General features: G+C 44.1%; 1 protein-coding gene across 1 annotated transcript in view; it reads left to right on the top strand.

The window, feature by feature from the left end:
- Nucleotides 1-24316, top strand: part of ZMAT4 (zinc finger matrin-type 4) — a 365911-nt gene that overhangs the window by 4517 nt on the left and 337078 nt on the right. The gene's annotated exons all lie outside the window — the stretch shown is intronic.

The raw sequence follows: 24316 nt of genomic DNA, 5'->3' as shown, positions 1-24316 counted from the left end.
AGGTTGCGGAGCCTCTGGGATGATCTTTAGGAACTGGGTAAGCAGGATGTTCTACCTGGAGGAGAAACCAGAGGACTTCGGGGAGGGGACAGGCAGAGGTCATGTAGTCCCGGCATCCCTGCCCTCTCCCAGCAAGGACCTCTTATCTCTAAACCCTCACCATCACTCAGAGGCCCTCGAAGTGGCTGAAGATCAAAGTCCCTGAGACAAGTAGGGAGAGGAGTACTGCCAACTCGTGGTGCCCTCCAGGACACAGAGCCCCCTTTCTCCCCCATCCTCCCCCCAGCTGCAGTGCGGCTGCCTCTACTGTCCATTGCTCGGGGATCTGTCATCAAGTCTAAACGATTCATTTCCAGAGATGACCCATGAGGCCCAGAGAGGTATCAGGCTTTGGTGTTGTCACACAGTGACCCGATGGCAGAGCCGGGACCACAATCAAGTTCCTCCATCTCCCAACTCAGTGTTATTTACTTTGTAGCTCATTTTCTTCTTGTTTCCAAATTGAATAGACCATTTGCGTTTTCTGGGCTCCTAATGTCTCTTTAACCAAATGGCAGAGACAGGGACACCTGCAGTCAAGCAGTATTTATTGAGTGCCCATTACTGACATTGTGTACTTAACTCCAGCTTCCCTGATTCATAGGGCAAACTCCTTAGTTCTGAGGAAGTGGTTGCGAGGGGGCTGCTGAGCATTGCTGCAAGGCCAAGGGTGGCGAGGGTGTGTGCCAGAAATTGGAGCGGAAGGGAGGGGACGGGGGAGAGCAAGGAACCAGGAGAGAGATACGCAAAACAATAAGACTATTTAATCTGAATCTTTCAAAGGTGAAAGACTTTAGGTATCTAATCCAAACTCATCATTGGATAAATGAAATAAGAAAGACCCATAGCAGATACTCTGGGAAGGACACTTTGCCGGTTACAAAACAAAACGGACTTTGGAATTTCAGATGATTCTCTTTTCAGAGGGAAGTCTACAAGGTGGGGCTGAAAATCTGCATTGCTTCTAGGCAGACTTGATTCATTTCTGGGCAGATGTATCTCCTGGGTATGCTCAGAACCCCTGTGGAGAGCATTAGGGAGAGGGTGCATAAGGCAGCCCAGGGGGTGGGCCATCTCAGGGCCCAGAGGTTGGCCACCAGGGGGTCAGGGAGAGAAGCAGGGTGCTGCTGTCCAGCTGCAGCCTCTGGAAGAAGTCGGAACCCCAGACTCTTAGGAATGAAGTAACCCCACACTCTTGGGAATGAGGCAGAGGCTGTGGAGGGTTTCACCTGGGGTGATTTGAGCCACATAGAAAGCAAGATAATTGGGCAAAATAGCACCACACAATACATGTATAATTAGTAAGTGTGTGTGTAGTCACTGAGAAAAAGGAAGAAAACACTGAGGTTTGTGCTGGGCTAGACACCCTGAGGCGAGTGCTGGGTTAGCAGTGAGTGCCCGTCAGGGAGGGCATGACCCATCCGTGCCCACAGCCAATTGGCATCCCTCCCTGCTGACAAAGGCATCCTGAGCCTGCACCCGGCGCTGAGGCAGGCACTATGGGGTCCACCAGAAAGAAGATGTGGTCCTTCCTGTGGGATCTGTCTTTGTATTTCCATATGTAGACACAGGCATATGGAAATGGTGTTGGTTACCGAGGCAGCCAGGTCTGATGTATGTCCCGGAAGTGGCTGAGGCAGAAGGTGTGCAGGTGTCAGGGAGAGAGCCAGCATAATGGGTGCCAGGGGCTGGGCTGCTCAGGGCAGCTGCCTGGCTGCAAGGACATGAGACAGGCTTGAGAAATGGAAAGAGCTTGGGAAGATGACCAAGAGGAAGAGGGATGGGATAGCACGAGAAAGGGCGGGGAACCAAGGGACTGCGGAGCTTGTCTGCAGAAGGTGAAGTAGCCCACGGCACACCATGAGAGATCCTTGAGAAAATATGTCAGATAGGCAGGCCAGCCCAGGGTGCCCTCATTTCCAACCCTATCCCTCCACTATGTCCTTCCCACCCAGAATGCTCTTCAGCTGTGCTCACACTTCTGCCTTTCATTTTAGTGCCACTAATTGGGATTAGGGTACAATAAGGTATATTAAGGGAGTCCTTAGGTGGTACAAATTGTTAAGCGCTTGGCTACTAACCAAAAGGTTGGTGATTCAGTCTATCCAGAAGTATGTTGAAAGAAAGGCCTAGCAATCTGCTGTTGAATGATAACAGCCTTGAAAACCCTATGGAGCACAGTTCTACTCTGACACACATGGGGTTGCCATGAGTCAAAACTGACTCAATGCAACTGGGTAAGTTGTATTAAACATGATAGTGATATGTTCCGGAAGCATGATTAACCTTATCTGAGGTGGTCAGAGGAGGCCTCTTGGAGAAAGTAAAACCTGAGTGGTACTGGAGAAGTAAATAGGCCACCACCAGGTAGCTGAGGGGGAAAGAGGGAAGGAGTGGAGCATTGCAGGTAGAGAACAGCCCAGGTAGAGAGAACCATATTTGCAAGACTCAGAAGCATGAAACAGCATGGTGTATCTGACACTGCACATAGTACCTTGGGTGCTTGGGGGAAGGAGCAGGTAGGGGTTGTGGGTGCTTGCCAGATAGGGAGGGACCAGCAGAGCAAACTGAGGAGCTGGACTAAGCGATTTGAGCAGACAGGTTTTTGGCAGGAAACGATGCAGTCTCATCTGCATTTCAGAAAAAAAATGATCCTGGTATGAGGAAAGTGGAGAGTGGGGGTGAGGCTTGGGAGGGAGGTGGGTGAAGAGGGAGGACCAAGCCTGGGACCTAGGGGCTGGTTAGGAAGTAATTTGCTGCTGTCCAGGAGAGAAATGATGAGGGCCCAGAGGAAGACCGAGCAATGGCGAAGAAGAGGAGGGGGCAGCATCAAAGGGTGGTACTTTGACTTTATAAGTTACACTAGTTCAGGCAAAAATGAAGAGGAATTATTCATCCCCCGGAGGAGAAGCTGACAGGTGACGAGGAAAGGTCACACTGTTAGATGAAAGATCTTATTCAGAGAGCAGTGTCCTCCACTGAAGACAGGATGAGAGGAAAAGGATTTCAACTGCAGGAAAAAGGTTGTAAGTTAAACATTAGAATTAAGGCCTTAATGGAGGGGATTGTTAGACATAGGTACAGGGTCATAAAAGGACATGGTGGATGAATTCTCTTTTCCAGAGTATTAAAAAATCAGTCTATTCCTAATAGAGAAGTGGGCAAAGGATGTGAACAGACAGTTCAAACACACGCAAAAGAAGAATTACAAATGGCCAGAAAAATATGCCAAAGTGTCCCATCTCATCACTAACTAAAATGTGAAATTCAAAACAAGATATCACTAGCCACCATTTAGACGAGCAAAAATGAAAAATGATAATATCCAGTGTTGTTAAGAGTGTTGGGAAATGGACATTTTTCAGTCTGCACTGGTGGAGAGGTAATTTGCAAAAGTGGGAGCCAGTTCTCAAAAATACACCCTTTGAACCAGTAAGCAATTCCTCTCCTAGGAATTTATCCTAAGGAAATCATCAGAGATGTGCCAGATAGTTCTAATCAAGGATGTTCCTTTCAGCATTATTCATGATAACAAAGCAGTGTATGAGGGGATTAATTAAATCTAATATGGTTCATCCAAAAAATGGAAATCAAGGCAGCTATTAAAATTACATTGAATAATCTATGATAAGAATATGGCAAAATGCTAATATATATTAAATAAATAGAGGTTTAAAAGTAAATAGATTTTAGTCTCAGTTTTGTAAAAAAAAGATGTATATAGTCATGAAAAATAGGATGAAATACAAAATATCAAAATATTGACAGGGGTTAGCTCTAGGTTTTAGAAAACACATGGTTTTTGATTTCTTTAGGCTTTTCTATATTTTCCACATTTCCTATAGTAAACTTGTATTATTTTACAAATGAGAATAGCATGCTTTTTAAACCAATCATTTCAAACCACAAGTGTTTAGGCAGTGACTGTACATCTAGCAATGTGTTGGGCACGGTGTTGTTCACTAAAAAGCATGATACCTGCCCTGTCGATCTATTTGGTGAGAGAGGGTACCTTGTTGTTGTTGTTAGGTGCCATCGAGTCGGTTCTCGCTCTTAGTGACCCTATAGGACAGAGTAAAACTGCCCCATAGGGCTTCCAAGGAGTGGCTGCTGGATTTGAACTGCTGACCTTTTGGTTAACACCTGAGCTCTTAAACATTATGCCACCAGGGCTTCCAGAAGGTAATTGCATCCATGAAATTCCGCAAGGGCTACCCTGAATCAGTAAGCACGAAATGCCTGCTTCCAATGGCCAGAGTGCAGAATTTTTGTGCAGAGAATGGTCTCTGTGGACTGTAACATTCTTGTTCCTTCCTGCTCATCCTCTCTCCCCTCCCAGGTCCTGTAACCTACAATGATCAGCTCCACTTTTGTAACCCAGACCTATCTTAGCATTTCCACCACCCGTCTGTCAGTTTGTCGTGCTGTGCTGGTTTGTGTGTGGCTATGATGCTGGAAGCTATGCCACCAGTATTTCAAATACCAGTGGGGTTACCCATGGTGGACAGATTTCAGCAGAGCTTCCAGACTAAGAAAGATTAGAAAGAAAGGTCTGACAATCTATCTCAGAAAATTAGCCAATGAAAACCCTGTGGATCACAACAGAACATTGTCTGATATAGTGCTGGAAGAAGAGCCCCCTAGGTTGGAAGGCACTACACGACGGCCACTATCATAGACTCAAACATACCAACGATCATGAAGATGGCATAGGACCAGGTGATGGTTCCTTCTGTTATACATGAGGTCAACGTGAGTCAGAGTCGACTCGATGGCAACAGACAACGTGTTAGTATTCCGGATGGTGTGCTTCCATGCACCATGCTCCTCAGCGTTCACTCACACATCTGTTCATTTCACAAGCAGAGAAGTTGAGGTTCAGAGAGGTTGTAACTTGGCCAGGGTCATAAAGCTAGTGAATGGCGGAGCTCGGTATGAAAACAAGGAACTTGGATACCAATTCTCATGCTCTTTCTGGAGCGGGCAGTTTTGTGGGGCTCTCTGTGCTTGCTATGGAGGAAGGCTGGCAGATTTCCACAAGGAAGGTGTGGAACCACCCTCTCCTCTTTCCCAGAAACCAAGTTTATTGCTTAATTCACTTATTAAAACCTTTTCATGATGGTTGGGATATACAGTTGCCCATCCACTTTTTCCACCTCTCAGGTTCATTGGGAAGCTGCTTTCCCACTGATAGTGTGCATGCTGCTGCAAGGCAAGATGCTTTATGATGCTTGAAACCAAAAAACAGATGTGTTCTGCAAGTTACTGTTTCTATAGGGTGTTTTATGAGGTCTATGCATTTTTGGTAGGAGACAGTGGTATTTTGAAAACTTTTCTTTGGAACACCTTATGTCCCTCTGGACTCTAGGGGGTTCCTGGGGTAGAATTCGTGGGACATGTATGTCCCTTGGGACTCAGAGGGTAGGACTTTTGGAGGGGGCAAAAAAAAACACAAAACTATACTACCTACCAAAAATTCAACAGCACTTGATGATTCAGCATGCTTTCATTAATGAAAACACGTGGTATCAACAAAAAATTCAAAGCAGAAAATAATTGGGTCTTGAAAGGATTACAATCAAATGAATACAGTGACAGTTATCAAACTTAGAGAAGGGACTTCGAGTGCTGAAGGCTCTCTAGAGGTGACCTCCTGGTTCTGCCTCCTGACTTCATGTCTCATTTGTTCTTGCTTTTCTGGAATGCATTTGCTTCCCACTGTGGTTTCTTTTGTTGCATAAACTCTGGGCAGCCTGAGACAGCCCTGCTCAGGGTGGAAGTCACAGCTGGCTGCCTCCCTGATGTGTGTTGGTGCCACGTGGAGGCTCTGGGGCACCTTCCCTCAGCAGGGCAGGTGGCAGCTCTGATGGGCATGTCTTTGGGGGCTTTTCTAGGCTTAACTGGGAAAAGTGGACCGGCCTGCTGGAAGGTAGGGCAGGATGATGAGGGTTGTAGGCTGTGTGGACTATTTGCTGCTCTATTTATTTTAAGAATAACTCACATTTGTATGGTGTTTTCTATTCACAAGCCTCAGAGGTGGGTGGGGAAGGTGTTGCTGTCCCCATTTTGCAGAGGAGGAAATTGATGCTTGGAAAGGCAAAACCACTTGCTTCAGTTTGTACAGACCGTAGGCAAAAGAGCCTAGTGTGGAACAAGCTAGTTTTTCTGCCTACAAATACTGCCCTACCTCGTGATCAGCAAGGGCTTCTTGATGGTCTACTTGTCTTGTGCCCAGGGCAAAGGAAAATTGTGGTATGATACCCTATGACCCCGGCAGATACTTGAGGACTTACAGTAGCACATAGGAAAAGACTTCAGGTACAAGGGCGTGTATAACCGAGTCCTACAGTGTGAAGCCAAGGGTAGGTGTTAAGAGAAGTGGATGTCAGTGAGGGTGGCAGTGGTCTCAGAAGGCTCAAGGAGGCAGAGGGTCCTGAGCCCTGAGAATTGAATGCCATTTGGATGGCAGGAGAGAAGTTCTCTGTGTGAGTGGAGGTCTGGAGCCGAGAGCCAGCATGGAACGTCTGGGGCTGCTGAGGGGCTGTTTGGGGAGAGGCAGTGAGGGACCTTGGGTGCCTCATCATTCTAGGCTTTGCTCCATTCTCAGGAATTCCTCTGTTTAATTAGCCTGGGACAAATGTGTCTGTAAGAGGAGGGAAAAAGAAGACCAAAGGGTGGAGGAAATGGGTTGGCGGTTCTCCTAGGAATTCTTTCTCTTCTAGTTTCTCTCTTGGCTTTGTTCCTGTTGAAAATGAAATTGCCTGTAAGGCCCTAAACCCATTGCCATCGAGTTGATTCTGACTCAGCGACCCTATAGAACTGCCTCATAGGGTTTCCAAGGAGCTGCTGGTGGATTCGAAGTGCTGACCTTTTGGTTAGTAGCTGAGCTCTTAACCACTGCTCCACCAGGGCTCCTGTAGGTCCCTAGGAAGAGAGAAAGAAGAATTGGGATGGTGGCTTTTCTACCAGCCTTCCTTGCCTGTCTGGAACTTGGGGCTTTTAGACTTTGGGAAATGGAGGAAAAGTTATAAGACAAAAAAAGGAAAAGAAAGAAAGAAAGAAAAGAAAAAGTGGAGTGGAGAGTAGATGAGGAGCTTAAGAGGGATGTTCAAAAATGAGGGAACAGGATTACAGCAAGTGAAAACAACCTAAATGTTACCTCTTTTTAAGTTCTGAATTGTAGAATTTTAAGTGTGATAAGCTACAAAAAGAGCCTGGCTGCTAACCAAAAGGTGGACAGTTTGACTCCACCAGCTGCTCCTTGGAAACCCTATGGGGCAGTTCTACTCTGTCCTATAGGGTTGCTATGAGTTGGAATCAACTCAGTGGCAACGGGTTTTGTTTTGGTTTTAAGCTACAAAAAAGAAAGACACTAAAAGAGCCTGAAACTGCTCTTTGCTTTCATATTTTTAGCATTTGGTCATCACCCTCATTTTACAGCTGAGGAAACTGAGTTACAGAGCAGTTAAAACTCCCCAAGGTAACGCTGCTAGTGAGTGACATGCTGTCTGCTGTGCCATGTCATTCTGCTCACCCCTGTGGGTCTGTGGCCAGCGTTCCAAACCAGAGAACAATGGAGGGCTTGAGGAGAAAGGGACGTGAGGCACTGCTCCATCTGCCCCCAAGAGGCGACCATTTCTCCATGCTGCTCTGTCTTGATCACCAGGAGGCCCTGCAGAGGAATGTCCCTTTGTTGCTGGGGACTGATTTGCTTCAGTCCATTCCCTGGGACAGGTCAATGAGGGATACCACTGGCTCTGGGGCCATGTGGTCTTTGAGATGTGGCTCTGCTCTTTGATTTCTCCTTGATGGAAACAATGTGTTGCTCTCCCCTAGGCTTCAGTGTCTTTAATATGAGGCATGAACTTCTGAAATTATACGTATATATTCATTCAGTCATTCCTCAGCATATTTACTGAGAATCTACAGGCACAGTTCTAAGCTTTGGGAATGTAGCAGTGGACAAAACTTTCTTAATTCCCATGCTCTCAGAGCTTATATTCTAGTCGGGGAAGGCAGATGGCAAACAATCAAGTAAATACATGGGAGGGCTGATGAGTGCAACGGAGAAAATGAAGCAGAGCAAGGGGGATAGAGACTGGTGGTTTGAACCCACCGAGTGGCACCACAGAAAGAAAGTCCTGGTGATCTGCTTCTGTAAAGAGTACAGCCAAGAAAAGCCTATGGAGCAATTCTATTCTGTAACACATAGGGTCGCCATGAATTGGAATTGACTCAATGGCAACAGGTTTGGTTTTTTGTTTTTTGAGGGAGAGTGTGTCCAGGAGGGCCTGGAGGATAAGTAACTAGTGAGCAGAGACCTGAAGGCGGTGGCAGGTGATCCATGTCGATATTTGAGGGGAAGAGTAGTCCAGGCTGAGGAAAGCCCCTGAAGCTGGAGATGCTTGGTGTGTCAAGAATAGCAATGAGGTTAGTGTGAGCTTCCTTAAGCCAGTGGAATTTTTGAACAAAGGAATGACATAATTTAACCATGGTGGGAAGGGGCCGCTCTGACTGCTGTGCTGAATGCATGCTGAGGAGGGCGCTGGAGGCAAGGGACCCACCTGGACGCCTGATCCTGGCCACGGAGGTTGGGTGGTGGCATGGGTTTGGGTGGCAGCGTTGGAAATGTCCAGTAGGTGTTCAGTGTATGAGTCTGGAGTTCAGGGTAGAGGTCCAGGCTAGAGAAAATCTTTCGGCATTGTCAGTGTATCCATGGTATTTTAAGGTCTTGGGACCAAACGCGATCATCCAGGGAATGAGTGTAGAAGGAGAGGAGGTATAAAGACTGAGATCTGGGAACTCCAATATTTATACATCTAGCATAGGCATTAGCAAACTTTTCTTAAAGGGCCAAATAGTAAATATTTTAAGCTTTGTGGACCATACGGTCTGCTGCAACTATTCAACTTTGCTGTTGTAGTATAAAAACAGCCATAAAACCAAAACCAAAACAAACCAAAAAAACAAACAAACAAAAAAAACCCAAAAAACCCATTGCTGTTGAGTTGACTGCCATAGACAATACATAAATGAATGAGTGTAGCTGTTTTCCAATAAAACTTGATTTACAAAATCATAGTAAATAGATCTAGGACATGAAGATGAACTAGCAAATAAGATTGAGAAGGAGCAGCCCATGAGATGGGGGGAAACCAAGAGAGAATGCTGACTTACACACTAAGCAAAATCTTTTTCAAGGAGGGGAGTGATCAGCTGGGTCAAATACTACTGATGTGTGAAGTAAGATGAGGGCTGAGCACTGAACATTAGCAACATGGAGGTCATTGGTGACCTGATAAGTGCACTTGTGGTGGAGTATGAGGTGAGAGCCTAGTTACAGCAGGTTCAAGAGGGAATGGAGAGAGAATAAACAGCTTTACTGAGGGGACAAAGAAATTAAATGTTAACTGTAGGGGTATGTGGGGTCCAAGTTTATTTTATCCCCATTAAAGTGGGAAAAATAATGGCGTTCGTGTATGTATGCTGATGGAAATGATCCAGTAGAGGGGATGCACAGATGGTGGAGGAAAAGGAGGGCAGAATTGCTGGGGTGATGGCCTTGAGTAAGGGGTATGAGAGGGGACTGGGATCCAGGGAACAGGGAGGGCGTGGCTTGGCTGGTAGTCTGGATGGTTGTGGGAAGGAAGAAGAGCCAGTAGTCACAAAGGCAGTTTGGCGGATAGGTGGCTGTGGTGGGATGGCTGAGGTTGGGGTGGGGAATTTTCCTGTTCCTTTATTTTCTCAGTGACATAGGAAGTAAGATCATGAACTGCGAGAGAGGAGGGGGAAGGACCTTGGCCCACCAGGCTGTGTTGACAGATGCCCCCTGAACACAGAGAGAGAGGGACATGAGACAATGACAGCGAGAGGTTCTGAGTCTCTAAATCAAACTTAAAAGGTTTCTGCTGATGCTATCACTTGAGCTTTTCACTGCAAAGGAGACCCTGTAAATTCTCAAGAGTTATGACTGAATTAATAAGGCCAAGATGAGGGCCTGGATCGAGAGTCCTCAAAAAGAGTCTCATAGATTCCTACAGGCCTGAAGCTGCCTGAGGTGGCTCTTGCAGGACTGTATTTAAAAAAAAAAGAAATCACTTGCCTGGAGGTAGTAAGAATTTTCCTCAGAAGCCAGACAGCCAGGTGAGGCACTGAGAGCCCCTTGGCCTGGGATTAAGAGGTGTGAGGGGAGGCCCACTGCACTTTTGTCCTCTCCTCTTAAATCTCCTTTGTGAGAAATCTTGTTTGCTTTTTACATCTTCTTATGATGCAGAGAGGAGTCCCTGGGTGGCATAAATGATTAAGTGCTCGGCTGCTAACCAAAAGATTGACGGTTTGAACTGACCCAGAGGCACCTCGCAAGAAAGGTTCTGAAAGGTTGCAACCTTGAAAACCCCATGGAACATTCTACTCTCCACACCTAGGGTCACCATGAGTTGGAACAGATGGCAACTTTTTTTTTTTCTTCAATGAGGTAGAGGGAGGAGGGAGCAAGAGGAAAATTACCCTCTCAAATTTTTACTTTAAGAAATTGTCCTGGGGAGAGAAGGAACTTACCCAAGGTCACAGGATTTGAAGGGAGGAGAGTGGAACCCAGAAGGCAGGGACTGAACCCTTTGATATCTTTCTTTTAGCCAGCCCAGGAGGAAAGGAGAAAGGCAGGTGTCTTAGTCATCTATAACAGAAATATCACAAATGGATGGCTTTAACAAAGAGAAATTTATTTTCTCATAGTCTAGTAGGCTAGAAGTCCGAAATCAGGATGCCAGCCCCAGGGGAAGGCCTTCTCTCTCTTTTGGCTCTGGGGGAAGGTCCTTGTCATCAATCTTCCCCAGTCGAGGAGCTTCTCAGCACAGGGACCCTGGGTCCAAAGGATACACTTTGCTCCTGGCACTACTCTCTTTTATTTTATTTTATTTTTAATATAATAATATTTTATTGTGTTTTAGGTGTTTAAGTTTACACAGCAAGTTAGGTTTCCATTTCACATTTTTTAATAGAAATTGTTCCATGCCATTGGTTACAATTTTTACAATATGTCAGCATTCGCATTATTTCCATAGTGTTTGTTCTGTTTCCATTGATCTAGTTTCCCTTCCTCTCCTTGCCTTCTCATCTTTGCTTTTGGGTTATTATTGACCATTTGGTTTCATATAGTAATTGTTTAAAGGTGCATATTACTCACGAGTGATACTCTTTATTTTATAAGCCAATCTATCATTTGGCTGAAAGGTGGCCTGTAGAAATAGCTTCAGTTCCAAGTTCAAAGGTTATTTGTGGCAATAGTCTAGGGGGTTCCTCTAGTCTCTATTGGTCCAGTAGGTTTGACCTTTTTTAGGAATATGAGTTTTGTTCTACGTTTTTCTCCCATTCTATCCGAGACCTTCTATTGTGTCCCTGGTCAGAATGGTTGGTAGTGGCAGCCGGGCACCATCTAGTTCTTTTGGTCTCAGGTTAGAGGAGGCTGTGGTTTGTGTGGGCTGTTAGTCCCGTGGACTAGTTTCTTCTTTTTTTATTGTGCTTTAGGTGAAAGTTTACAGTTCAAGTTAATTTCTGATACAAAAATTTATACACGTATTATTTTGTGGCATTAGTTGCAATCCCCACAATGTGACAGCACACTCCCCCTTTCCACCCTGGATTCCCTGTGTCCATTCAACCAGTTCCTGTCCCTTCCTGCCTTCTCATCCTGCCTCCAGACAGGAGTTGCCCATTTGGTTTCGTGTATCTAATTGAACTAAAAAGTACACTCCTCACGTGTATTATTTTTTGTTTTATAGTCCTGTCTAATCTTTGTCTGAAGAGTGGGCTTTGGGAATGGTTTCATTTCTGGGTTAACAGAGTGTCCGGGGACCATAGTTTCAGGGGTTCCTCCAGTCTCTGTCAGACCATTAAGTCTGATCTTTTTATGTGAATTTGTGCTCCACATGTTTCTCTCACTCCATCCGGGACTCTCTGTTGTGTTCCCTGTCAGGGTGGTCATTGGTGGTAGCCAGGCACCATCTAGTTCTTCTGATCTCAGGCTGGTGGAGTCTCTGGTTCATGTGGTCCTTTAGTCTCTTGGGCTAATATTTTCTTTGTGTCTTTGGTTTTCTTCATTCTCCTTTGCTCCAAGTGGGATAGGACCAATTGGTGCATTTTAGATGGCCGCTCACAAGCTTTTAAGACTCCGGACTCCTGGAACGATTTTCTTGGTGGTCTGAGGTCCCCATGTCTCTCTGCTGGCTTCTCTCTTTTATGTCTTGAAAGACATTGATTTAAGACACAACTTAATCTTGTAGATTGAGTCCTGCCTCATTAACATAACTACCACTAATCCCACCTCATTAACATCATACAGGTAGGATCTACAACACATAGGAAAATCACGTCAGATGACAAAATGGTGGACAATCACACAATACTGGGAATCACAGCATGGCCAAGTTGACATGTATTTTGGGGGGACATAATTCAGTCCATGACAGCAGGGGAGGCAGAGAAAAGACCTCCCTAGAAGTCTGGGAAATGGGAAATCTTGGTGTGAAACTTGAAGGAATGGAACACCTCCCTAATTCTGAGTTCAAATTGACTCGATGGCAATGAGTTTTGTTTTGGTTTTTTGGTTAGGGAAAGAAACGGAGCCCCTGGGTGGTGCAAATGGTTAATGCACTCAGTTGCCAACTGAAAGTTTTGAGGTTCACATCTACCCAGAGGTGCCTCAGAAGAAAGGCCTGGCAATCTATTTCCAAAAAAATCATCCATTGAAAACCCTATGGAGCACAATTCTACTCTGATACACATGGACTCGCCATCAGTTGGAATCGACTCACAACAACTGGTTTAGGGAAAGAAGAAGCCACACAGACCAGGAGAAGTAGTTGGGGTGGATGTACGTTGGAGGAAATGAACAAGTGGGATTGTAGAGAAGGAAAATGACTTGGGGCTTCAGAAAAATGAAAGATCTAAGGTCACAAACCAAGCACAAAAGCAGGATCCTTGACTTCATACAGAGAGTGTGTTATGTGAGGGGATGGAGGTTGGTAGCTGCAGCTGAAGGAAGTTGGAGGGTTTACTCAGGGTACTTCAGAGAGAGTACCAAGGGATCAGGTTTACCTAAATGCACCATCAGTATAGCTCAGAAATGGTTTTGACCTGATATGGAGTGGGGCTACATATGATACTTCATTGGTCTTGGGCCTATCGATTTTCCTGAAACGGAAATCTTGGATAGTATAGAGTCGAAAACTCAGTGGTCACCTACTGAGTGAGGTCATTTGTGGGAGTAAGAAAGGCAATAAGGTATTTGTGGTTCAGAACTGATCAAGGAAGGAGACTCTCATCCATTTTTTCTACAAATCTTATTTCTGGCAGCCGTTTAGAGATAAAATAGGGAATATGGAATCACAGGGCTGTTGTTGTTGTTGTTGTTAGGTGCCGTTGAGTTGGTTCCAACTCATAGTGACCCTATGTACAGCAGAATGAAACACTGCCTGGTCCTGTGCCATCCTCACAATCCTTATGCTTGAGCCCCTTGTTGCAGATGCTGTGTCAATCTATGTCATTGAGGATCTTCCTCTTTTTCATGATCTACTTTACCAAGCATGATGTCCTTCTCCAGGGACAGATCCCTCCTGATAACATGTCCAAAGTATGTGAGATGAAGTCTCATCATCCTTGCTTCTAAGGAGCATTCCGGCTGTATTTCTTCCAAGACAAATTTGTTTGTTCTTTTGGCAGTCCATGGTATATTCAATATTCTTCTCCAACACCACAATTCAAAGGCATCGATTCTTCTTCTGTCTTCCGTGTTCATTGTCCAGCTTTCACATGCATATGAGGCAAGTGAACACACCATGGCTTGGGTCAAGCTCACGTTAGTCCTTAAAGTGACATCTTTGGTTTTTAACACTTGAAAGAGGTCTTTTGTAGCAGATTTGCCCAATGCAATGTGTCATTTGATTTCTTGACTGCTGCTTCCATGAGTGTTGATTGTGAATCCAAGTAAAATGAAATCCTTGACAATTTCAATCTTTTCTCCATTTATCATGATGTTGCTTATTGGTCCAGTTGTGAGAATTTTGTTTTCTTTATGTTGAGGTGTAATCCATACTGAAGGCTGTAGTCTTTGATCTTCACCAGTAAGTGCTTCAAGTCCTCTTTGGTTTCTGCAAGCAAGGTTGTGTCATCTGTATATCGTGGGTTGTTAATGAGTCTTCCTCCAATTCTGATGCTGTGCTCATCTTCATATAGTCCAACTTCTTGGATTATTTTCTCAGCATACAGACTGAGTAAGTACGGGGCTTATTCAATCTGTACAGAGCTGTAGGAGCCAGTTAAAACCAGTTGTCATCAAGTCTGACTCATGGCTGTGACTTTTCCAAAGTAGATCAGCAGACCTCTCTCCTGAGACATCTCTGGGTGGACTCGAACTGCCAACCTTTCAGTTAGTAGCTGAGCACTTAACCGGTTGCACTACCCAGGGCCCAAAAAGTCTGTGTGATTGCCCCAAACCTCAGTTTCCTCAGCTGCAAAATACCTAATGATACTTATATGATAATTTTGTTGTACGGATTAAATGGAGTGTTAATGTAAAACATTCAGAAATAAAAGGGGGTAGTGGGGGTTGTGGGGGCGGCTTCTCTAAGGCTGAGTGGTTAGTGGGCTGGGTGAGGAGGAGCCAGGTCATGGATTCTATATGATTCTGTTGTGGCAATCCTGGAGTGGCTAGTAAAAAGGCAAGCGTACTTGTTTCCCCGACTTCAGAGTTTAAGTACGTCCACCCAAATATTGCTGGTCAAGGGTTTTGAGTTCTTTGGAGGAAAGACACCAGAGAAAAACAACGTAGCATTGCCAAAGAGTGCAGCACCTTCAAAAAATCAATCCTGGGGGGAAAATTCTGAGAGCTGCAAGAACCATCATATTGAGAGAGATTCCAAGTAAACCGAAAATCCCTGCAATGCTTAAAACAGCAGAAACAGATTTCTCATACAAATCAAGTGATTTGTGGGAAAAATCCTATCCGTCTCCCTAACCTGAGCTGAATCGAGCAAATGATCTCTGCAAGTTGCAGAGAGAGCTCTGTGGCAGTCACAAGCTGGTTTATGATCCTGCAGAACTTTTCTGAGCCATGAATTCCTGGGCAAGCAGGTGACTTCGGAGGGAGGAAACACCCTCTGCCCCTGTTTCCCCTCCAGCTCTCACTGCTAGGGTCAGTGTTGGGTGGGAGAGTCTTCTCTGATGGGTGGGCATGACTTCTAGGGCTGTCCTCCTTTGCAACGATTCTGCCCTTCTGGGGTGCACACATGTCTTAGCCCTGAGGAAAGACTGTGATAGACAGTTGCTGGCCTGGCTCTGCACTTAAAGGTTACATTGTCATGAGAAGCTGTCTCATCTGCAGCTAGTTCCACCTCTTTATTGACAGAACGCAATTGACTTCTCTCTCTACCTCCTACAAGAAAAGGAATGGATATTCCAATGGCCCTTATGAGAGCTGTGTTTTCAAGCTGGTCTGTGTTATCGGGACAATACAATTTAACCCAAGTATTGCTTCTTTGCCTGTAAACTGACATTTCCCAGGGGAGGTTTAGTTAAATTTCAGGGCATTTTGCTTAACCTCAAGAGGGGTTAGGTAAGGCTAATTTAAAATTTTTTAATGGATAGGGAGAGAACTGTCATACTTAACGGTTCTGGGGAGATCGGTGGTTGGGCTGAGGCAAGGGCGGGGGTTGGGAGTTGATGTGTGAATCTTGGTACAGGAATAGGGTGTCTAAACATCCCAAATTCTGAGGAATGTCTTTTTTCAGACAGAAAGAAAAATTTACTATAGTTCAAAGGAGGAGAAATATAATACCCAAAAACACATGGAAAAATGCTTGACTGCATGAATAATCAAGAGTCAGGCTTGGAGTGCTGGCACCGAAAGTTAGTTGTTTGACCTTATATAAGTCATTTAATTGGGCCTCAGTTTCCTCCTCTGTAGCTTGAGAATGAGAGGGTCTACCTCATAGGGGCGTCTGTGGTTGTTAAATGAGATAATTCAAGTCAAGCACTTAAAACCAAGAACAATTCCAGTAGTAACAATAATAAAAATACTAATCAAAATGGAAATGAGATGCCATTTTTCCAGCTATAAAATTATTGAAGGTTAAAAATGACATTGCTACATGAACATTCATTGCAGCACTATTCACAATAACCAAAAGGCGGAAACAGCCTAAATGTCCATCAACAGATAAATGATATATACATCCATTGGAATATTACTCAGTTATGAAGAGAAATGAAGTCCTGATACATACTACAGCATGGACGAACCTTGAAAACATTATGCTGAGTGTAATAAATCAGTCACAAAAGGACAGATATTGTATGATATCGCTTATATAAAATAGCTAGAATAGGCAAGTGTATAGAGACCAAAGTTTATTAGTGGTTACAAGGGATGGGCAGGAGGAAGGGGGAAAGGAGGGCTCAATACTTAGGGACACTGAACTTCTGTTATGGATGATGGTAAACCTTGGGAATGGATAACGGTGATGATTGAATAACAAGATGAACCTAATTAAAGTCACTGAACTGACGATTATTGAAATGTTAAATATTTTGTTACATATACATTTATCACAATAGTTTTTTTTAAACAATACTGCTCAGTGTCACAGAGATATGGTAGAATGGCATAATGTCCTGTTAATGGAACTGTAATTGGTGCAACCTTTCTGGAAAGCATGATTTTTGAGGATTTCCGTGCCTTTTGATTCACTTCCAGGATTCTATCCTAAGGAGTTAATAAAAAATGTGCCAAACTATTTGTGCACAAAATTGTTCATTGCAACGCTATCCATCATCCTGAAAAACTGGAGTCAACCTTCTGCAACTATAGGGGACTAGTTAAATAAATTATGGTGCATCCATACAGTGGAGTAGTAGGCGGTTGTCTTAGTTATCTAGTACTGCTCTAGTAGAAATACCACAAGTGGATGGCTTTAACAAAGAGAAATTTATTTTCTCACAGTCTAGTAGGCTAGAAGTCCAAATTCAGGGTATCAGCTGCGGGGGAGGGACGGCTTTCTCTGTCAGCTCTGGAGGAAGGTCCATGTCATCAATCTTCCCCTGGTCTAGGAGCTTCTCCACACAGGAACCCCAGGTCCAAAGGATGTGCTCTTCTCCTGGCACTGCTTTCTTGGTGGTATAGGTCCCCCTGTCTCTCTGCTTGCTTCTTTCTTTTATATCTCAAAAGAGATTGGCTTAAGACACTATCTAATCTTGTAGATCTCATCAGTATAACTGCCACTAATCCATCTTATTACATCATAGTGATAGGATTTACAACACATGGGAAAATCACATCAGATGACAAAAATGGTAGACAACCACACAACACTGGGAATCATGGCCCAATCAAGTCAACATGAATTTTTGGGGACACAGTTCAATGCATGACAATAGACATATAAAAATATTTGTTTAATGACATGAAATAATGTTTATGAAGCTGTATATGAAATATCTTCTAAACTGGCTAATGAAACACACACACACACACACACACACACACACATACATATAAAAATGAAGAAAACACACAAAATGTTAATAGAGGTTCTCTCTGGATGATGAGATTATGGATGATTTTTGTTTTTACTTTACATTTTTATCTGTAGTTTCCAAATATTTTACAATGAACCTTTATTAATTTTGATAATATGAATAATAAACAAAATATAGAAAGAAAATAAAATCCAATAGCTTTTGAGTGGCTCAGGGTCTTGCCCTGCTTAGGAAAGAGTATCTTCCTGTGGATCAGGTCTGCGTGGACTCCCTGGATGCCTGTCAGAAGACTTTGTATGAATCTGCTACTTAACCTTCTCTGACTGACTGACTAATGTGTAGGAAAGAAACGTTTCATGGACAGAAACAAACATTCTGGAATGAAGAGGTAGAAGTGGGTGTGTTGTGAAGACAGTGCCACGCTCAGTGGGTAGGCTGTCCCTGTTTGTTCTCTGCCCTGAATCCATTAGCTCTTGGGAAGCCATAGTGTGGTGCACGCCCCACATGTTAGTTACTGCCAGAGTCACAGCCAGACTGGAAACCTGCCTCCTTCTCTCCTTACGATGTCACTGGGAAGCCAGGAAGAGGTTTCTTAAAACAAAAAACCAGCCCTGCTTATGCAATGCTAAAAGAACATGGGGCTGGAGATGCCAGGGATGATGGAGGGAAACACTCAGCAAAGGCAATAGATTCAGAGGCAGGGGCATCTGACAGGAGAAGGTCCTCCTGAAGCTCCAGCCATTCCAGGCGTTCCTCCCCTAATCCACTGTGCGTGGTGAGGAACGTGGCATATGAACAAAAGGCTTGTGAATTCTAGAATACATGATGTATACTGGCAGAACTGATTATTTAACAGAAACAATTCTTTCATTCAACAAATAAGGTGTGCGGTTTTGGGCTAGGTGATAGGCATTCCCTGGTGAATGAAACAGAGGTCTTGGCCTTTGCGGAACTTATTTTTTTGTAAGTTGGACAACATCGTTCTGATATGTCTGTTTTCAAATTCTGGATTTTTTAATATATTGACTTTGCTTAAAGTAGGACACATTTGCTCTAGGTCTGCAAAATATTGTAGAAATACTGATTTTTTTTTTCTTTTAGTGCAGATGTCTGAAGTGTTATGTAAGCTTACATATTCTTTAATTCATCCTTACAACTTCTCTGTGAGATGGGGTGGGGAGAGGGGCAGGCCTGCCTTTGCCCAAGGAGCGGGGGTGTGTGGGGGAATTTTCAGCTCTAACTTCGGCCCTGCTGAGAAAGTCCCAGGGCAGCTGCTGAGCTCTGTTCAATCTGGCTGCCTTTCATGAGTGACCGCTAACTGACCACTGGCCACTGGGAGGCCCTTAGCTGAGGAGATGCTATGTGTCCTCTGCCTTCCATAGTCCATTCATTTATTTCTTTCAGATTTTTTTTTTTAATTTCAAAATATGATGGCTATTGTGTTATTCTTTCATTAAACCCAGTGCCAGAATGAGATTCCTGAGATCCTCTGAGGCACTGGGTAATGTTTAGCAAATGTAAATTGTAACTTTTGTAAAGATACAGCCTTTCACTGGGTAATATGTCGTGACTTAGATTCTTCCTCTCTGCTTTGGAATGTGCCCAGATGTTTTACTTCTTTTAAAGATCTGTCTGACATGACCATGGCCAGCTTTATAAATAGTACCAAACATCAGCCATAATGCTGGCATGATGCTGATTTTTTTTTTTTTTTCCCCTGCCACCCACTGAAAGTCTCGGGAGAAATGTCTCTCTCTCTCTTTCTCTCCCCTCCCCCAACGCATATATATGTTTACAGTTATATTTAGACATAAGTAAAAATCTTGAATGTGTTCAAAACCTAGAATTATTTCTTTTTTTCTGTTTATTAATTTTTTTAGGAATTAGGTAAAAAGGAGTTAAACAGCTTTCAACAACAAGAGACAACAAAATAAATTTCCCGAGTGTCTACTGTGCCTGGGCATAGTGCTAAATTAAATTAGTCCCTGTCATCTGAACTCAAGTCCAGCAAGAGGGCAGCTTTATAGTAACTAATTGCACTAGGCTTTTGGGGGGATACAATATGAAAAGAAGACTTATAAATTCCTGGTCATAGAAAGAATCTTTAACTGTCGTTTAGGTAATATTTCTGCCTCTGGGAATAATTTTCCTTAAATCATCCCAGATTGCCAGATTGATAATATTTCTCTCCTTCTTTCCTCATTAAGGAGCCGTGGTGGTGCAGTGGTTAAGCACTTGACCGTTAACTGAAAGACTGGCGTTTCAAACCCACCAGCTGCCCTGTGGGAGACATGTGTCAGTCTACTTCCGTAAATGGCAGTGGGTTTTGGTTTGGTCTTTCCTCAGTAAGAAACATGTCTCCACAATTCATATTACTTTTAAATTTAATAATATTTACCAAATCCCCTTTACTGTAACCAAAGTCACTTCCTCTTCTATGGAACAAATGGAGAACAGCCAGTCTCCACCCTTGAGCAAATAGAGTGGCTTAGTAGCCATCTACAAGGATATATAACACGTCTGTCTTCTTTCCCACTTATCTTGGCCTGCCCAAGGCACAGAATTCTTCTAACGCAGCCTTGACTGGAGGCACCACCAAGGGAGGGATATCTTGGTGGAAGTCCTGTCCACAAGAGGGTAGATAAATGGCCTCCTCCATATTCCCCTACGGCCTGCCCAGCCCCCAAACTTGCACAGCCTGGGGGAGTAGGTGCGGTAGGAGAAGCTCATCTATCTTTCCACTACCAGCCTGGCTGGGTTCTGAGGCTGAAATGCTAACTCGGCCAGTTCTCACACCCTCCTCCACTCTATGAAGTACCACACTAGCCTGTTTTCTAGTTCTTCTTCCTAACTTGAGAAATCCCATAAGTGATAGCTACTATTTTTATTGCCTGTGAGGCACTTCAAGGTCCCTAGGTGGTGCAGTTTACGCTCTACTGCTGACTTAAAGGTTGGTGGTACAAACCCACCCAGGGGCACTGTGGAAGAATAGGCCTGGCTGTCTGTTTCCATAAAGGTTACAGCCAAGAAAACCCTATGGAGCAGTTCTACCCTGTAACACATGGGGTTGCCATGAGTCAAAGTCTACTCAATGGCAATGGGTTTGATTTGGTTTTTGGGTTGGGGGCTGCAAGCACTAATGTGCTGTATTGGTATCTAATTCTTTTCAGACCTATGCTCATTCAAATACATTAGCTGTTTCCTTTAACCTATTCCCTTGTCTGAAGCAAGTTTACATGCTCCTTAGTCTCCCTCTCCCTCATTCTATTACGTTCTTATACCCACAGTGGTCACACCTGCAATGATGTGGTTAGGGAGAGGCAAGATCTGGATCCAGGGATATGTTTGCATTAAGACTGTATGACTGGGCAAGAGGTTCTAAGCGTCGTATGGGAAGTGACCAAGGGGTCACTTACATCTGTCCAGGAGGAACCAAAAATTCTTCTAGGGAGAGCTAGAAACCTGAAGGACAGGAATCTGGCGACACAGAAGTAGGAATTTAGTTTAGTCCCTGGCCATCCTAATACATTCTTCGGGTGCTGTAGAGATTGTACTGGCCAGTTCCAGGGAGAGGCCAACCAAGGAGCTGCACCCTGTTTTTCTTATGCCTTTTATCTGCCTTCACCTGACTTCATGAGTAGCAGCATGTGCTCCAGACGGAAAATCCAGCAGAAAAATGGAAAGAGGAGGAGAGGCATTTCTCTTCTGTGGAATTATGAATACAACCACCACCACCTTCTTTGTTTTCCAAGACAAACAGTGTCAAAAGCCACACCTCCTGCGGCCCGGTTGGCATAGGCTAAGAGTTATAATCGGAGAATTGGGAAGGCTTTGGGTCACTGATCAGACAAAACCAGGAAAAACAAGTTCCAATAGCCAAACAGCCATTCATGTGCCAAATTGTGACCCTCAGTAAGTTATGTTTGATTTAGGTGTGCTTAACTGCTTTGGGAAGGGTGCAGGGGAACAAATTCCAAATATAAAGCAGGACTTTTATAATTTTCCCCTGGGGAGAGGGACGGGAATGAAACAATAGGAAAGATACATGGTATTTAATTTAGGGAATTTCTTGTCTCTGGGTGTGTCAGCTGCAACTGTGGGCCCTCTACTGTAAGACCTGAGGCAGGCTGATCGTTCCAACCACAAAGTAGGAAGCTTGAGGTAAATGCTGGCATTTGTTCCCACTCTGAGGGTCTGGCCCAGCATATGTTATACCCATTCATTTAAAAACAAACAAAACTTTCACCAGTACTTATTAAATATCCCCCACACCACCACCTTCAGGTGACCCCAGAATTTAACTTCTGCTCTCTCAGAATGTTCCTCTCTGCAAGAGCATGTCAGTGGTAGTGATCTTAGCATCTGGATGTGCTGGGTGCAGTCATTTGAGATGCTGCATTGAGTAGACCAGTTCTGCCTCTGGAAGAGCACCAGAGCACAAGCATTCAGTGGGCCCTTCCTATGTGCTCAGAGTTGTGCCGAGGTCACAGAAGCCCAAGGCATGTTGCATATAATCTGGATGAAGAGCCAGAACACATATCAAATGTCAAGAGAACAAGGAAGGGTTCAATGGAGTGCAAGAGGGATGCAGTGAGCATTCAGAGGAGGGAGTGATCTGTGGGATGGGATGCTCAGAGAAGGCTTCACGTGTAAGTATAAAGAGGCACTGATCTAGGGAGGGCTTTATTCGTCTTTACGAATGAGAAGAAGGGAAAGGAGCAAAGGCCCCTAAAAGGCATGAGCACGGTACATGTGGGAAGGAAAGGAGACTAGCCTGGTTCCTCTTGGCATCAGTCTGTAAAGGTTGATGATGTTTTGTAAATTGTCCCAGTTTAGGTTTTTATAAAACAGAAGTGGCCGAAAGAAAACCAATACTTCCAACTCATCACAAAATTTCTAGCAATTTCCATCAATAGAGTACTTTTCCTAGCCATCAAGGTTATGGCTCTGTCGCAGTCCTCCACCAGCTCCCTGCTCGCTGCCGGCACTCTACCTAATCGAGCCACCCCACTCTTCTCTACAGGCCCTCTGTTTGCCTATGACATGCTGTTCCCCTCCACCTGAATACCTTTCCTTCAACTCTACAGGTTCACGTCCTACCCATCCTTCCATGTTTGGTTCAAATGCAATTTCCTCCCTGGGATCTTTCTTGATCTTCCCTCTCCTTCTGTCTCGGGCTCTAAGGGATGCCCACAGTCATTTATACGTACTATTCTTGATTGTTCTTACTGCTTACTTCTAGACATATTGATTGGGCATCTACTATGTACCAGGAACTTTTAGCTTTTTGGATAAATGAACAAATCAAATTCTTCTGCTCTAATTGAGCTTAACTCCTAGCTGGGGAAGACAGATACTGAATAATAGAAATAATATGTAAGTAAATTATATAAAATGTTAGAAGATGATAAATGCTATGGAAAAAAGAAAAAGGAGAGCAGGATAATGGGAGCTGGGAATGCTGAGATAAGGAAATGGCATTGATACGCATTTTAAATAGGATGATCAGCATAGGTTTCCTGAAGACCGTGACATCTGTGCAAAGAAGTCTGTGCAAAGGCCCTGAGGCAGAAGTGTGTTCAGCATGTTCAAGGAACAAGGAAGATGGCATGTTTGGACTTGAGTAAGAAAGGGGAGAGAATTAAAGAATAAAATCAGAGACATTCTGGGGACCAATTATGTAAGACCTTTTAGGCCATTTTAAGGACTCCAGGAGATGAGGAGCCATTGGAGGATTTTGAGCAGAAGAGTGATATGATATGATTTATTTTTTAAAACAATCACTGTGGATGCTGTGTTTAGTATAGACTGAAGTGGGGAGGGAAGGGTAAAGCAGAGAGACCAGATAAGAGACTACTGCAGTAATCCAGGTGGCCAGGGTCAAGGTGGTTTAACAGTGGAGGTGATGAGAAAGTGGTCAGATTCTGTACGTATTTTGGATTTTATTTTTTAATAAACGTTGTTTTTAGCTGCTGTCGAGTTGGCCCCGTCTCATGGAGATTCACGCACAGTGGGATCAGACCATCGTGATCCATAGGGTTTTCACTGACTTGATTTTCAGAAGTATATTGCCAGGCTTTTCTTCCTAGTGTGTCTTAGTCTGGGAGCTCCACTGAAACCTGGGAGTACGTTCATGGTATGATTCATCTTTGCTGTCTCCTCAGGGGGTCAGGAATTATAACTGAAGGATGCTTCATATTTCAGGGGCTGTTATGATTACAGAGAATCCCTGCTATGGGAGGGCATCAGTTAATTTCGTGATGATGGTTTAGGTCAGGTCTCTCTGTCTGGCTGCTCCCTCAGCTGGGCACTTTGGCTTCTCTGACATCATCCTGAGGCTCAATGCGAGCATGGGTAGTTCAATGAGGATTTGGTCTTAGCTGGGCTAATCTCGTGAACCACCAGGACACTTGATATAGGCATAGAATATTTTGTTGGCACTAATCTTTTCTCTCCCAGTCATTATCACACCTAATGAAGGTGATTAATTGGTGTTACTTGGTATACCAATGAAGTGTGAGTACGGATAAGATTAAATGTTCCTTTTAGATTCCAGAGACTTAGGTAGGGGTAGGGAGGAAAGAGAAGGTATGCTTAGCTTTACATACAACCTCGGACTTTAGAGATTTCTGGTCAGAATCCTACTTTGTTAGCAGAGAGATATGGCTGAAAATATGCCCAGGCTAAGGAAGGGGGCTGCTTAGCTAAAATATTCCCGGTGGGGTTGTGCCAGTGAAAACAATGC

Source organism: Trichechus manatus, unplaced genomic scaffold (assembly GCF_000243295.1).
Source record: "Trichechus manatus latirostris isolate Lorelei unplaced genomic scaffold, TriManLat1.0 scaffold00090, whole genome shotgun sequence".
Lineage (NCBI taxonomy): Eukaryota > Metazoa > Chordata > Mammalia > Sirenia > Trichechidae > Trichechus > Trichechus manatus.
Note: the sequence above shows the minus strand (reverse complement) of the source record. Positions and strands in the feature narration are given on the sequence as shown.